The sequence below is a fragment of the Bos mutus genome, chromosome 9 (assembly GCF_027580195.1).
Source record: "Bos mutus isolate GX-2022 chromosome 9, NWIPB_WYAK_1.1, whole genome shotgun sequence".
In the NCBI taxonomy this organism is placed as follows: Eukaryota; Metazoa; Chordata; class Mammalia; order Artiodactyla; family Bovidae; genus Bos; species Bos mutus.
Genome location: NC_091625.1, coordinates 98,449,625 through 98,464,988, shown reverse-complemented (window position 1 = coordinate 98,464,988; position 15,364 = coordinate 98,449,625).

Below are 15,364 nucleotides of genomic sequence, written 5' to 3'. Positions count from 1 at the left end.
CAGCCTCCACTATCCCTTAAGTCTCCCAGGGACCTGAAGAGAGGCAGTCAGTTCAGTGCTGTCCTGCAGTTATGTCCTCGGGCACAGGAATGGCCAAGAGGAGCTACCCTGCATCCGAGGTCAGGGGGGGCGGCCGAGAGGAGATACCCAGCGTCCGAGGTCAGGGGCAGTGATGAGAGGAGTTACCCCGTGTCCAAGATCAGAGGCAGCGGCCGGGAGGGGATACCCCACGCCCCCAGGCCTGAGGCCAGGGGCAGCGGCCAGGAGGAGCAACCCCACGCCCGAGGCCAGGGGCGGTTGCCGGGAGGACCAACCCCACGTCCAAGGAAGGTCAGGAAGGGCGGCAGTGAGGAGATACCCCTCGTCCAAGGTAAGGAGCAATGGCTGCGCTTTGCTGGAGCAGCCGTGAAGAGATACCCCACGCCCAAGGTAAGAGAAACCCAAGTAAGACAGTAGGTGTTGCAAGAGGGCATCAGAGGGCAAACACACTGAAACCATACTCACAGAAAACTAGTCAATCTAATCACACTAGGACCACAGCCTTGTCTAACTCAATGAAACTAAGCCATGCCCGTGGGGCAACCCAAGACGGGTAGGTCATGGTGGAGAGATTTGACAGAATGTGGTCCCCTGGAGAAGGGAATGGCAAACCACTTCATTATTCTTGCCTTGAGAACCCCATGAACAGTATGAAAAGGCAAAATGATAGGATACTGAAAGAGAAACTCCCCAGGTCAGTAGGTGCCCAATATGCTACTGGAGATCAGTGGAGAAATAACTCCAGAAAGAATGAAGGGATGGAGCCAAAGCAAAAACAATACCCAGCTGTGGATGTGACACAAACTCGCGTGATAGAAGCAAGGTAGGATGCTGTAAAGAGCAATATTGCATAGGAACCTGGAATGTCAGGTCCATGAATCAAGGCAAATTGGAAGTGGTCAAACAAGAGATGGCAAGAGTGAATGTTGACATTCTAGGAATCAGCGAACTGAAATGGACTGGAATGGGTGAATTTAACTCAGATGACCATTATATCTACTACTGCAGGCAGGAATCCCTCAGAAGAAATGGAGTGGCCATCATGGTCAACAAAAAAGTCCGAAATGCAGTACTTGGATGCAATCTCAAAAACGACAGAATGATCTCTGTTCGTTTCCAAGGCAAACTGTTAGGTAGGTAGAATAGGGAAAAGGAGTTCAAAATGGCGGCGACTAGAAGACAAGGAAGGTCAAAGAAGGTCCAAGGACCAGAGTGAAGACTTCAGGCAGAACAAACAGCACTCCTGGCTAAGTCCAATTTGCATAGGGCAGGCCCAGCTGGAGGAAAAAAACATATAAAAGGAGGAGCCAAAGCGCTTTCTCTCGGACTCTCTCTCCCGCGTGCGTGCGCTCTTTTCTTTCTTTCTCTCTCTCTCTCTCCTGCTATCTTCTAAATAAAATAGAGCTGTAACACTGATTTGCCTAAGAGCTGTAGCACGATTTGTCTAAGACCTGAGAGCTGTGACGCGCCGAGGGCTTTAATGTCCGTTGCTCCAAATCTTTGTTGTGACTAGACAAAGAATCGAGGAACATACACTCGTGTGACACAAACCATTCAATATCACAGTAATCCAAGTCTATGCCCCAACCAGTAACGCTGAAGAAGCTGAAGTTGAACGGTTCTATGAAGACCTACAAGACCTTTTAGAACTAACACCCAAAAAAGATGTTCTTTTCATTATAGGGGACTGGAATGCAAAAGTAGGAAGTCAAGAAACACCTGGAGTAACAGGCAAATTTGGCCTCGAAATACGGAATGAAGCAGGGCAAAGACTGATAGAGTTTTGCCAAGAAAATGCACTGGTCATAACAAACAGAGAAGACTCTACACATGGACATCACCAGATGGTCAACACCGAAATCAGATTGATTATATTTGCAGCCAAAGATGGAGAAGCTCTATACAGTCAGCAAAAATAAGACCAGGAGCTGACTGTGGCTCAGACCATGAACTCCTTATTGCCAAATTCAGACTTAAATTGAAGAAAGTAGGGAAAACCACTAGACCATTCAGGTATGACCTAAATCAAATCCCTTATGATTATACAGTGGAAGTGAGAAATAGATTTAAGGGCCTAGATCTGATAGATAGAACGCCTGATGAACGATGGAATGAGGTTCGTGACATTGTACAGGAGACAGGGATCAAGACCATTCCCATAGAAAAGAAATGCAAAAAACCAAAATGGCTGTCTGGAGAAGAGAAGCGAAAAGCAAAGGAGAAAGGGAAAGATATAAACATCTGAATGCAGAGTTCCAAAGAATAGCAAGAAGAGATAAGAAAGCCTTCTTCAGTGATCAATGCAAAGAAATAGAGGAAAACAACAGAATGGGAAAGACTAGGGATCTCTTCAAGAAAATCAGAGATACCAAAGGAACATTTCATGCAAAGATGAGCTCGAAAAAGGACAGAAATGGTATGCACCTAACAGAAGCAGAAGGTATTAAGAAGAGATGGCAAGAATACACAGAAGAACTGTACAAAAAAGATTTTCATGACCCAGATAATCACGATGGTGTGATCACTGACCTAGAGCCAGACATCCTGAAATGTGAAGTCAAGTGGGCCTTAGAAAGCATCACTGTGAACAGAGCTAGTGGAGGTGATGGAATTCCAGTTGAGCTATTCCAAATCCTGAAAGATGATGCTGTGAAAGTGCTGCACTCAATACGCCAGCAATTTTGGAAAACTCAGCAGTGGCCACAGGACTGGAAAAGGTCAGTTTTCATTCCAATCCCAAAGAAAGGCAATGCCAAAGAATGCTCAAACTACCGCACAATTGCACTCATCTCACACGCTAGTAAAGTAATGCTCAAAATTCTCCAAGCCAGGCTTCAGCAATACATGAACCGTGAACTTCCTGATGTTCAAGCTGGTTTTAGAAAAGGCAGAGGAACCAGAGATCAAATTGCCAACATCTGCTGGATCATGGAAAAATCAAGAGAGTTCCAGAAAAACATCTATTTCTGCTTTATTGACTATGCCAAAGCCTTAGACTGTGTGGATCACAATAAACTGTGGGAAAATTCTTCAAGAGATGGGAATACCAGACCACCTGCCTCTTGAGAAATTTGTATGCAGGTCAGGAAGCAACAGTTAGAACTGGACATGGAACAACAGACTGGTTCCAAATAGGAAAAGGAGTTCGTCAAGGCTGTATATTGTCACCCTGTTTATTTAACTTATATGCAGAGTACATCATGAGAAACGCTGGACTGGAAGAAACACAAGCTGGAATCAAGATTGCCGGGAGAAATATCAATCACCTCAGATAAGCAGATGACACTACCCTTATGGCAGAAAGTGAAGAGGAACTAAAAAGCCTCTTCATGAAAGTGAAAGTGGAAAGTGAAAGAGTGGGCTTAAAGCTCAACATTCAGAAAATGAAGATCATGGCATCCGGTCCCATCGCTTCATGGGAAATAGATGGGGAAACAGTGGAAACAGTGTCAGACTTTATTTTTCTGGGCTCCAAAATCACTACAGTTGGTCACTGCATCCATGAAATTAAAAGACGCTTACTCCTTGGAAGAAAAGTTATGACCAACCTAGATAGCATATTCAAAAGCAGAGACATTACTTTGCCAACAAAGGTCCGTCTAGTCAAGGCTATGGTTTTTCCTGTGGCCATGTATGGATGTGAGAGTTGGACTGTGAAGAAGGCTGAGCGCCGAAGAATTGATGCTTCTGAACTGTGGTGTTGGAGAAGACTCTTGAGATTCCCTTGGACTGCAAGGAGATCCAACCAGTCCATTCTGAAGGAGATCAGCCCTGGGATTTCTTTGGAAGGAATGATGCTAAAGCTGAAACTCCAGTACTTTGGCCACCTCATGCGAAGAGGTGACTCATTGGAAAAGACTCTGATGCTGGGAGGGATTGGGGGCAGGAGGAAAAGGGGACGACAGAGGATGAGATGGCTGGATGGCATCACTGACTCGATGGACGTGAGTCTGAGTGAACTCCGGGAGTTGGTGATGGACAGGGAAGCCTGGCATGCTGTGATTCATGGGGTCGCAAAGAGTCGGACACGACTGAGTGACTGATTTGATCTGATCTGTCGGGGTCTGGTTCTTGCTTTGGGGTCAGGAAATTTGGGGAGCCCCCCCGGAAGCAGGGCTCTCCAGAGTGGGTTCACATAGCTCTCGAGGAAGGCCCTCATCCCTTTGAAAAGTGCAAGTTGCTCAGTCGTATCTGACTCTTTGTGACCCATGGACTATACAGTCCATGGAATTCTCCAGGCGGGAATACTGTAGTGGGTAGCCTTTCCTTTCTCCAGGGGATCTTCCCAACCCAGGAGTTGAACCTGGGCCTCCTGCACTGCAGGCAGATTCTTTACCAGCTGAGCCAACAGGGAAGGCCCTCATCCCTCAGATATACGTTTTTCTTCACAAACCATCCCACTCTGAGCCACCCCTTGTCCTGCAGATCGCAGGCGGAGGTGCTGTTTTCAGGCCCAAACCAATACACCAGCCCTGGTGTCAGTTCCTGTAACAGCCCCCTACTCAGACCATGGTGCTCAGACTCCGCTGGGTCCCTTCAGAGCCCTCGCTCGGCCTGGGGAAGCCCCGTCCAGCTGCCTTTGCTGGGACTGGTGCGGGGCTCTCCCCGCGGCCGCTCCGCTGTCCGGGGCTCCTGGTGCGTCTCCAGGGCCCGTCTGTCTGGTGAGTCTCCAGGGCAGGGTCGCCCGATGGAGGACCAAGGGATGCCTGCGCCTAAGTTGTCCCAACTCTGGTTTGGCCATGTCTCCCTCAGTCCCAGGGCGCTGAGGGCGTGCCCTCTGCTCGCCCGGGCGCCATCGAAGTGTAAGCGGTGCCAGGTTAGCCCTGTCCACGCGCAGGGGGCGCGGTGCAGGCTCTGAGGGGCTCCCCCTGGTCACCCAGGGAAGGACAGGGCAGGGGCTCCTGGCGGGGTGGCATAGACAAGGAGCTGGACAGGACGTGGGCCCAGGAGCCTCAACGAGCAGCTCAGGGTGTGCTCTTCTCTGGGGCGGAGGGTGTCAAGGATGGCCTTCCAGCATGGAAGGGACTGGACGGAAGTGAGATTGGTGACCTGTGTGGCCGCGGGGGCAAGAGGGAGCAAAGAGGGGCCCGGGGGCGGAGGGTCGGGGGGTGCCATTGAGGGTGTTAGGCTTGGGTCCCCACCGAGGGCGCTGGGGGGACCCCCAACCCCTCTCTTCCCTCCCCAGGGGGTGGGGCGGGGTAGGTGACCAGGACGCGCGTCCCCGGGTGCGGGGACCTGCGCCTCCCTCGCCCGCCCGTCGAGTGATGGATCGGTGTCTCCAGCGCCCGGACGGGGGAGCTGGGGGTGCGGGGCGCCTGACGGACCCGCTTGAACTGAAGCAGCTGCACGCCTGGCTCAGGGGAGGTGGCCGAAGGACATGACCTTCCTCCCGGCCTTTCTTTTGGGAAAGGAAGTCTTTGGAAGTTTGCAGCAACTGAATAAATCTTGTCACCGTGATAAGCAGGGTCCCGTGTCGCCCGCGAGGCGGAGAGAGCGCCACACTTCCTGCGATTGTTCCCGTTTATTGCATTTCAGCGTGTGAGCCCCCCAAGCCCCGATCCCGGGGAGCCTGGGCGGAAGCGGCGGCCAGGGCCTCCGCGGGGCGCGGGGAGCGTGGCCTGGTTATTCCCGGAGCATTTTGGAGCCGCCGCGCCCGCGGCTCGGGTTTCGGGCCCGGCCTCCGGGCCGCGTGACGGAGGGCGAGGCGGCTCATTATAGTAATAGACCCCGCTCTGCCCGCGGGCGGCCTCCAGGGGCGGGACCGGCTGGCTCAGCACCCCTCCCGGTGCCTCCGGGGCGGTGCTGGAGGGGGTCGGGGGTGGGAGACGAGAGGGGGAGGGGGAGGGGACGAGGGAGAGGGAGCGGGGTCGGGGGGAGGCGGCTCATTATAGTAATACACGCCGCGCTCAGCCCGTGGGCGGCCCTCCCAGGGCGCGGGACCCGCTGGCTCAGCACCCCTCTCGGTGCCTCCGCGGCGGGTAGCGGGAGAAGGAGGGGGAGACGGGGAGGGTAGAAGGGGGAGGGGAAGGGAGGGAGGAGAAGGGGGGAGGCGGGGGGAAGGGGGCGGGGATGGGGGAGGGGAGAGAAGGAAGGGGAAGGGGTTTGAGGGGAGGCAAGGGGGAGGGGGGAGGAGAGAGAAATGGGGGAGGGGTGCGGGGGGAGAGGGCGGAGAGGGAGGGGAGAGAAGTGGGGTGCGGGGGACAGGGGGAGGGGGAGGGGAAGGGGAGCGGAGAGGGGGGGCGGGGGCCAGAGGTGAGGGAGAGGCCAGGGGGGAGCGGGAGGAGAGAAGTGGGGGGAGCGGGAGGAGAGAAGTGGGGGGAGGGGGAGGAAAGCGGGGGGAGGGGGAGGAAAGCGGGGGGAGGGCGAGGGGAGGGAGGAGGGGAGCTGGAATGGGGGAGGGGGAGGCCCAGGTCTCCCGGCTTCGAGCCCCCCGCCCCCGGAGCGCAGTCCCCCGCCCTGCGCGGCTCCGGAGCAGAAGTGACTCACGAGGAGCCTGACTCACGAGCCCCGCGGGCGGGCTAGCCCGGCGGGTCGCGCAGTGCGGGGAAGAATGTTCTCGCCAGGAAAGCTGTTTATAAGATGGAACCTGGTGCCCTTGAAATAGAAGCTCCTGGCACGGAGCGGGCTGGCGGCCCCCGCCACCCGGGCCCTGCGTTTGCGCTTTTGACTTCGGAGCTTCAGCCCTTCCTCCTGGTCTGGGACGCTGCAGGGCCGTGACTGCGGCCCCAAAGCCCCGCCGCAGGCCGGGGCGCCCCTCGGGGGCTGGGGCAGAGTGTGAGGCCCGGCTGAGCAGCGCTGGCCCCGGCCTCTGGCGCTCCCGGCCTGCGGGCCTCCCGGCTCGCAGGAGCAGGACCCCGCCTCTGCCTGCATCTTCGCCCCGCATTCTGCCTGCACCCGAATCCCCCGTCTACAAGGACACCTGTGACGCGGGGTGAGCGCCAGCCTGCTCCCGCATCACCTCCTCCTGGTTACCTCTGCAGCCGTCCTCTTTCCCAATAAGGTCAGGTCCTGAGATCTAAAGGCTAGGACCTCAGCCAATGAATTTTGGAGGGAACACACTCTTAACTGACAACCGATGTGGTGCATATCGTTGTAGAAATTTAGAAAATAGGTGCAAAAAATGTCACATTTCTATGGCTCAGAGATCACTGCTGTGACTATCTTAGAGCGTTTCCTTCTGAAAAAAAAAATCTTAAAGTTAGACAAAATGAATATGCTGTTTTGTATATTTATCTAATGAGCTCTTCCTAATTCACTGAATTTCTTCTCATCTAATACCTAGTCTGAACTTCCTGGGTGGCTCAGTGGTAAAGAATCTGTCTGCCAATGCATGAGATGAAATTCCTGGGGTTGGGAAGATGCCCTGGAGTAGGAAATGGCAACCCACTCCAGGATTTTTGCCTGGAGAATCCTGTGGACAGAGGAGCCTGGCAGGCTATAGTCCATGGGGTGGCAAAGAGTTGGACACGGACCGAGCACGCGCGCGCGCGCGCGCGCGCACACACACACACACACACAATACCTAGTCTATGTTCAAATTGTGAGTTATTTACAGTAATTTTGTTCAAACCAGTAACCAAACCATGGCCATTTGCTTTTACTGGTTGTTAACCTTCCTTCAGTTCAGTTCAGTTCAGTCGCTCAGTCGTGTCCGACTCTTTCCGACCCCATGAATCGCAGCACGCCAGGCCTCCCTGTCCCATCATCAACTCCCGGAGTTCACTCAGACTCACGTCTATCAAGTCAGTGATGCCATCCAGCCATCTCATCCTCTGTCGTCCCCTTCTCCTCCTGCCCCCAATCCCTCCCAGCATCAGAGTCTTTTCCAATGAGTCAACTCTTCGCATGAGGTGGCCAAAGTACTGGAGTTTCAGCTTTAGCATCATTCCTTCCAAAGAAATCCCAGGGCTGATCTCCTTCAGAATGGACTGGTTGGATCTCCTTGTAGTCCAAGGGACAACGTTCCTCAGGTCTCTTTAATCCATAACTGTCCATTTTTCATGGCATCAACTTATTTTGGCTGATTATGCTGCATAATAGTTGCCTCCTGGATTTATTCAGTTGCCTCCTTGTGAAGTTGTAACTCACTCCTCTGTGTCCTGTGTTGCCTCTGAAATGGAGCTATTAGAACCCTGATGGACTCAGCCAAACATTTTTGGATGGAAAACACTATAGATACTTCTAAATGTCTCCCAGCAGATGACATGGAACATCTGGTCGACCCAGGTCAGGTCAGGCCTTGCCAGGCATGAGGGCGGTGCTTGGGGGTTCCTGTGCTGTGTGGGAAGGCGTATCTGATGACTCTGAGGTTTTTGCACCTTGAAAATTTCTGGTAGTTGAGAGAGGAACCCTTGCTCTCTGGTGGCAGCTGGTGCAGGGAGAGGAAGTGTGGTGGGCCCACAGAGCCATCCTCATCACTGCCCTTTGGGGATGTCACCAATCTCAAGACTTCCAGTTCTAAGAAGGCCTGCCCTGACTCGGGGTGATGGGGGTGTGCTTTCCCACCAGACCAGGGCCCCATGCTGGTCCACACCTCTTCCTGTGGTATGTGGGGGGGTGGGGGGGGCGGGGCTGGCTGGATTCCAGTATCCCTCCCAGATCATTCCAGAAGGACCACTGCCCTTTCTCTCCAGCATTTTACAGTTTTTTAAAGAGAAGCAATTTACAATGAAACATAGATTTTGTGTGTATATTGGCTGGTCTTTTGACATATTCATACACTTGTTAACCTCTGTTAAGATAGAGACCATTTCCATCACCCATCAAGTTCCCCATAAAGTGCCCCTTTCCAGTTACTCCTGGTCCAGTCAGAGGTAACTACTGTTTCAGCTTTTCCTGCTTTAGATTATTTTGCCTCTTCTAGACGTTCACAGCCAAAGAATTGATGCTTTCGAGTTGTGGTGCTGGAGAAGACTCTTGAGAAGATCAAACCAATTAATCTTAAAGGAAATCAACCCTGAATGTTCATTGGAAGGACTGATAGTGAAGCTCCAACACTTTGGCCACCTAGTGCAGAGAGCTGATTAGTTGAAAAAGACCCTGATGCTGGGAAAGATTGAGGGCACAAGGAGAAGAGGGTGACAGGGGATAAGACGGTTAGATAGCATCACTGACTCAGTGGACGAAAGTTTGAGCAAACTTCAGGACATAGTGAAGGACATAGGAGCCTGGTGTGCTGCAGTCCATGGAGTGGCCAAGAGTCAGATGCGACTTAGTGACTGAACAACAGCAAGACCCTCACAGACATGGAATCAACTGCATGTTCTCTTCTCTTCGCATGGTGTTGGGCCTCACCCACCGCCGTGCGGGCGTCAGCCCTTTACTGCCTCCTCTGAGCAGTGTTGTATTGTACAGACTGCAGTTAGTCCATCCATTCTCCTGTGGATGGACGTGTGGGCTGTTTCCAGTTCTCTGTTATGATAAATAAAGCTCTATGAACATTCATGTGCAAGTAACTGAGTACACAGAAGTTTTCATTTCTCTTGGGTAGATATCCAGGAGTGAAATTAATGAGTCCTGGTTAAGGTGGGCGTAGCATTTCCCCTCCTACCAGCAGTGGAAGGGAGTGCTGGTGTCATCAGCATCTCTATTCTTTGCAGTCTGGTGGCTCTGCTCTGACGTTTCAGTGTGGCTCCAGTTTGTATTTCCCCAGTGGTTTATGATAATGAGAACTTCTTTTGAGTTCTTACTGGCCATTCATATACTTTTTTGACCATAGCTTTTAAAAATTGATATGTTTCTCTTCCTTAATAAAGCACTGTAACTTGTTAAACAGGCATTTACCACATGAATTGAATTTTTTGCTCATCTTTCAGTGACGATTATCAAAGATAGATGGATAGGAATTGATCTTTGACAAGAAGCAAAGTCGTGTGTTTTTATCCAGTTATTCCAAATTCCCACTCTCTGGGTTTCTGGCCAGTGCTGGGTGTATGATGCTCTTTCTTTCTATTTTTTTGGCCACACTGTGTGGCTCATGGGCTCTTGGTTCCCTGAGCAGGGGTTGAACCGGCACCGCCTGCACGGGAAGTGAAGAGTCTTAACCACTGGACCTCCAGAGAAGTCTCTGTATGATGTTCTTGAAGAGAGTTCTGATACATCATAGGACTGAGAGGACCCCTCTGCCTGAAAGCTCACAGAGGTGTGTTGGGGGAGGGAGCAGAAGTGCAGAGACTGCAGCTGAGAAGAGGGAGGAAATGACGCACAGCCTCGAGGGATGGATTCTTGCTTGCCTCCTGGAGAATCGTGGCACCAGAGAACTTTCTTTCAGGTAGAATCTTATTCTTTCGATGGAGAGCATCATTTGTTAGCCCCCTTGGCAGAGGTTCCTTGGAGCCAGAGAACAGCTCCGAGCCCCCAGGAAGCTCAGGCCCTGGTGCAGCCCAGCACAGCCCTTGTCACCTCCCTGCCCAGTTGTGACGGAGACGCGGAAGCCAACCTCGGTTCCATTTTCTCGGCTTCTTTTCCTCCTTCTGCTGGTGCTGCACCTGTTCCCCGCTCATTAGTGGCTCACTGTGGGAGGACTTTGCTGAGACACCCAGGACTGTCCCCGCGGACCTTAGGAGAGGCCCCAGGGCAGGAAAAGGAGAAGAAAAACAGGAAAAGAAGCTGGGGTGGGAAAGGGAGTGGGGGAAGCGGGGGAACTGAGAGTCGCTGTGGAGTGTTCCAGCTGCAGCCCTGCGCTGCCTGGAGGGTCGTGAGAAAGGGAGACCGAGGACCCCGCATCCTCTGGGACTCCACTCCACCTGTAAGCGCTGGATTAGAACACGTGGGGGCGAAAACTAAATGATCAGCAACAGCCGGGTGTTAGGAAGACAGTTTAGAACCCAGAGGGCTGTCCTGAAGCCCGCCTTGTCTTCCGTGTGTGTGGGGGGGGGGGGCGGGGCGGGGCGGGGGGGGTCACGTTATAAACGTTTGCCCCCTGCTTCTGTTTTGGGCTCAAGCCGCCCTCTGTTCCTGTAGAATAGAGTGCCTTCTTCCGCCTCACCTGACCTGGAAACTGCCCCCAAAGCGGCCGTTTCCGATATGCTAAGACGTGTCAGAGAAAAGAGGTTGGAGAATCCAGGGACCACGCGGAGGGGCGTGGGTAGATGGCGCCGAGAGGATGGTGCTGCTCGGGGTGTGCGCGCCCGGAGCCAGGAAGGATTAGAGGGGCGAGGAGGGAGCCCGCGGGGCAGGAGAGCGCGGCTCCGGGGAGACAAAGCCTCTTTGCGCGCCTGCCACGGCGAGCCCGCCCCGGCGGACAGGGGCTGTGGGAAAGTGTCGGAGCCCCGGGCCGCCCCGGGCCTTTGAGCCGCGGTGAAAGCGGCCTTGGCGGGGGGCCGCGGGCTGGCACGGAGGCGCTCTCCCAGGCCCCGGGCACAACCTTGGGCCAGGGCCCACTTCCCCCTAGAGGAGCTTGAGCAGCCTCACGGAGGGGACTAGCTCCCCGGCCTCTGCAGGGTGGCCCAGAGCCCTGGCGAGATAACTGTGCCCCCACTTTATTCAGTAGCCTGGGAGCACGGGATAGGGTCCCAGAGTCCGGTATCGAAGGGACTTGAGATCAAAGGTCGAGCTCTATGACCGCACTTCACAGAAGGGGAAACGGAGGCCCAGAGGCTTCCGTTTTGTGGCCAGAGCTCCTGGTGGAGGAGCTGAAACGCTGGTCCCCGGGGTCCCTGCTCAGGGCGGCCCCGCCTTCGGCCTGGAAGGGGGAGGACGGAGGAGGGATGGAAGGCAGGCTGTGACCCCGGCAGGGTGCGTCTCGGCCTGAGCCCCGCGGGAGCCCTGGGCACGCTGGCATCTGGGGCAGGTGGAGGGGCAGCAGGACCGGAGGCAAAGTGAGGCATCAGAGGGGGCTGTGGAGACCTCCTCACCTCTGTGCTCTGACCTTTGCATAAACTGTTCTTCACAGCTTTCCCGGCTTCCGGAAGATTTTAATTGTATCCCACGGACTCAGAACGACGGGAGGGTTGCTGGGGGCTGGGGAGTTGCTGTGGGCCAACCTCCCACCGGATTTGGGAACCCACTCTGGACCCGCCCTCGTCGTCTCTGAACCCCTCCCCCACTTTTTAAATTGAATTATAATGAACATGCAAAAACATATTAGTTTCAGGTATACAACACAGTGATTTGACACTTTTCTACATTATGAAGTGATCACCACAGTAAGACCAGTTACCATCCATCACCACACACGTTGTTACAATATCACTGCCTCTATTCCTTGTGTGGTACTTGACATCCTGTGACTGATTTCTCTTACAGCTGGGAGTCTGTTCCTCTAAAGAGCCTTCTTTAATCCATCCCTTCTCTGTAACTGTTGAGTCTTCCCGTTTTGTTTTCTTTTTCAGATTCCACATATAGGTGAAATTACATGGCATTTATTTTTCTCTGACTTATTTCACTTAGTATAACGCTCTCCAGACCCATCTCTGTTGCTGCAAATGACAAGGTGTCATTCTTTTTTATAGCTGAGGAATACTCTGTTGTGTATGTAAATCGCAACGTCTTTATCCATCCATGATCCGTGGACACCTGGGTTGCTTCCAAATCTTGGCTATGCTGGAAGGTTCCGAAGAGAAGGGGGTAGAGGCAACCCCGAGTCAGGGAAGACCACGGGTGTGGACCCAGCTGTGCGGAGCAGGCCTGGCGTCCTCCACACGCTCCTGGCAGCCGAGCTGAGGTTGTGGCAGGAAGGGGTGGGGGGAAGATTGTGGTTCTCAGGAAAGCGACGTGTTGGTCCAACCACTGATTGTGCCCGGGTCTCTAAGACCAGGAGGGACTGGAAGTTCCCCGGAGAAGCGCGTGACGTAAGGACGTGGAGGCGCAGAGAAGGTGACACGACATGGCCGGGAGGAGGGCTGGGAGGTGTGTGTGTGTTTGTGCACACAGGGAGGACACACGTCTTTGCAGGGCAGTGGCACAGAGTGGACATTTTCACAAATAAAATGCCGAAGAAACACGTTAGTGCCGCAGAGTCTGTGCCCACTGTGGCTGCAAATAAACGCTGTCTGGACTCCTGTAGTAACACCAAAAATCACTTCCCAGGTGTGAAGCGTGGGCAGATGAGGTTTAGCCTCGGTCTTTTCAGCCGGAAGCAAACAGGCTTCTCCCTGAGTAGCATCTCTCTCTGTTCAGGGATGCGGGTCCCACATCGCATTGAAAACCACACTGCATCCCAGAAACACAGGGCTGATGGGCGTGCTCTGGATGGACACCTGCTCTGAGATGGATGTGTCTGGGATTTCAGTGCACAGATGTGTACACAAATTATTTGTTCTGTGTTTACATCTACCCTCGTAATTCTGGAGGTCTTCCTTTGAAAGATTAAGTCTCAGGCACAGTTTTAAATGACTGTCACAAGATACCTCATTTAATCCTCTCAGTACCCTCAGAAGTAGTCTTTCAAGTGGGGAAACAGGCTCAGAAATTGTCTTGGAAGGTCAACACCATCTAGAGGGAGGTGGTGACCTGCAAGTTAAACCTTGGCCTTGGCTCAGGTGGTAAAGAATCCACTGCAATGCAGGAGACCCAGGTTCGATCCCTGGGTTGGGAAGACTCGTGGAGAAGGGAATGGCAACCTGCTCCAGCATTCTTGCCTGGGAAATCCCATGGACAGAGGAGCCTGGTGGGCTATAGTCCTTGGGGTCACAAAGAGTCAGACAGGACTGAGTGACTAACACACTCTGACCTGAATCAAAGTTGAATGCCAACTCGCTGTGCTGGCAACTCTCTCCCACCCCACACCCCTCCCTGGACATAATTTTAATGGTTAGATTGGAATCGGATCTCCTTCTTTTCAAGTCAGTCTAGACTCCTTGTACACCCACCCAGGAGACCTTCCTTTTTTAACCATAGCTCAGCAGTGTCGCAAAGTCCCTGAGATCCCGTCCTGCTTGTTAGGATTCAGATTCTACGTCCTTTGGGGAAAAGTACAGTATTTGATCTTCCGAGAGAGCGGTGGGTATGACTCCCGTGTGCCGTTGAGGCCCACGATACCCCCTCGAGTAGGGGGAGCCTCATGGGGGCCCCTCTCGCTGGGGGACAGGAGGCCCTCTCTGGGCTGTAACTGCTTTGTAGGTTCTGATAGATTTTCCAGAGAAAGACGTTATTCAGCCGGAACTCTGACCTCTTGTGAGGCGCTGTGGTATTTGTCAGCTATGTGGCCTTTGCTTAGCGGTGACGTTATTAGCTAGCCCGGCAAGACCAGAAGGCTCCATCTATTACCTCTCAATAAGGCGTTTTCATCAGTTTCAATGTTTGGGTCATTTTTGTTGTGAAGGGAAAATCACTTCAGCAGGTTTATTCCTCACTCAGCAAACAAAGATCCACCAAATATATCACATTTAAGGCAGAGATGGTCACAGTTCAGGAATGTTTTGCAGTCGAGTTCCTTCTAAACTGAAAACATTCTTTCAATAAGGAGGATTCCTATGAGAACTGTAAAAATCCTACCCACATAGTGCCCCCTTTTGAATGGAGCCTACTGAAGGGTTATTAAACTTTTACCTTTTTGTCAATAAAGTTCTTCATGGGACGTTTTTCTTGCTGCATTTTAATGCAGTGTTTGCTGCCCAGATGTACGAGGGAGGAGACAAAAAGGCCATTTAAAGTCCTGGCTCTAGAATAGCCCTATTCTGCATTTCATTGAATCAAGTGACACCCATGGGCTGTGCTGTGTGGGGACATAGTTTCAGCTGTAGGTGGCTGTCACCAACCCACAGAGCCTTAAGCCTGGGCCACAGACACAGTGTTAATTTCAAATCTGACTTCAGTGAGGGCATCTACCAAGGAAAATCACACACGCGGTGTTTTATAACAACTGCTGATCCTAATTCTCTGAGTTTTGAGCAGTTCATGAGAAACTTTCCTTTGTGTATTAATATAAATGATTCCATTAAAAAAAAAGTTTCAAATGTAAAGATGACACTACATTGAATATTTGGAAGTGTTTTCTTGAACAGTGAGACTTTTTAAGCTCCCCCCGCCACACCCCCGATAATACTTGAAGCAAAAACGATAGGTTTTTACTATTGGCTTTGTAACTGATTGATTGAAACCGTATTTTCTAAGGTACACGTATTATTCGTTCTCTAGACTAAGGACAATTTAGTTAGCTTCCCGACTAGGGTTGAAGCTTTCATATTATTCTTAAAAGCTACATTAAGTTAGTCCCCCGAAGAGCCCTCGTGCTTGGTGGAAAACAGCAAGAGTGGCCCGGCTTGAACACAGGGCTGTGGAGACCCCCCCTCACGGACCACCGACTTTCAGCCTCGCCTTTGGGAAGAGAAGGAATCAACGTTAGAGCAGAGACCTTGGTTCGGAACACTGGTTTCCAGACCTC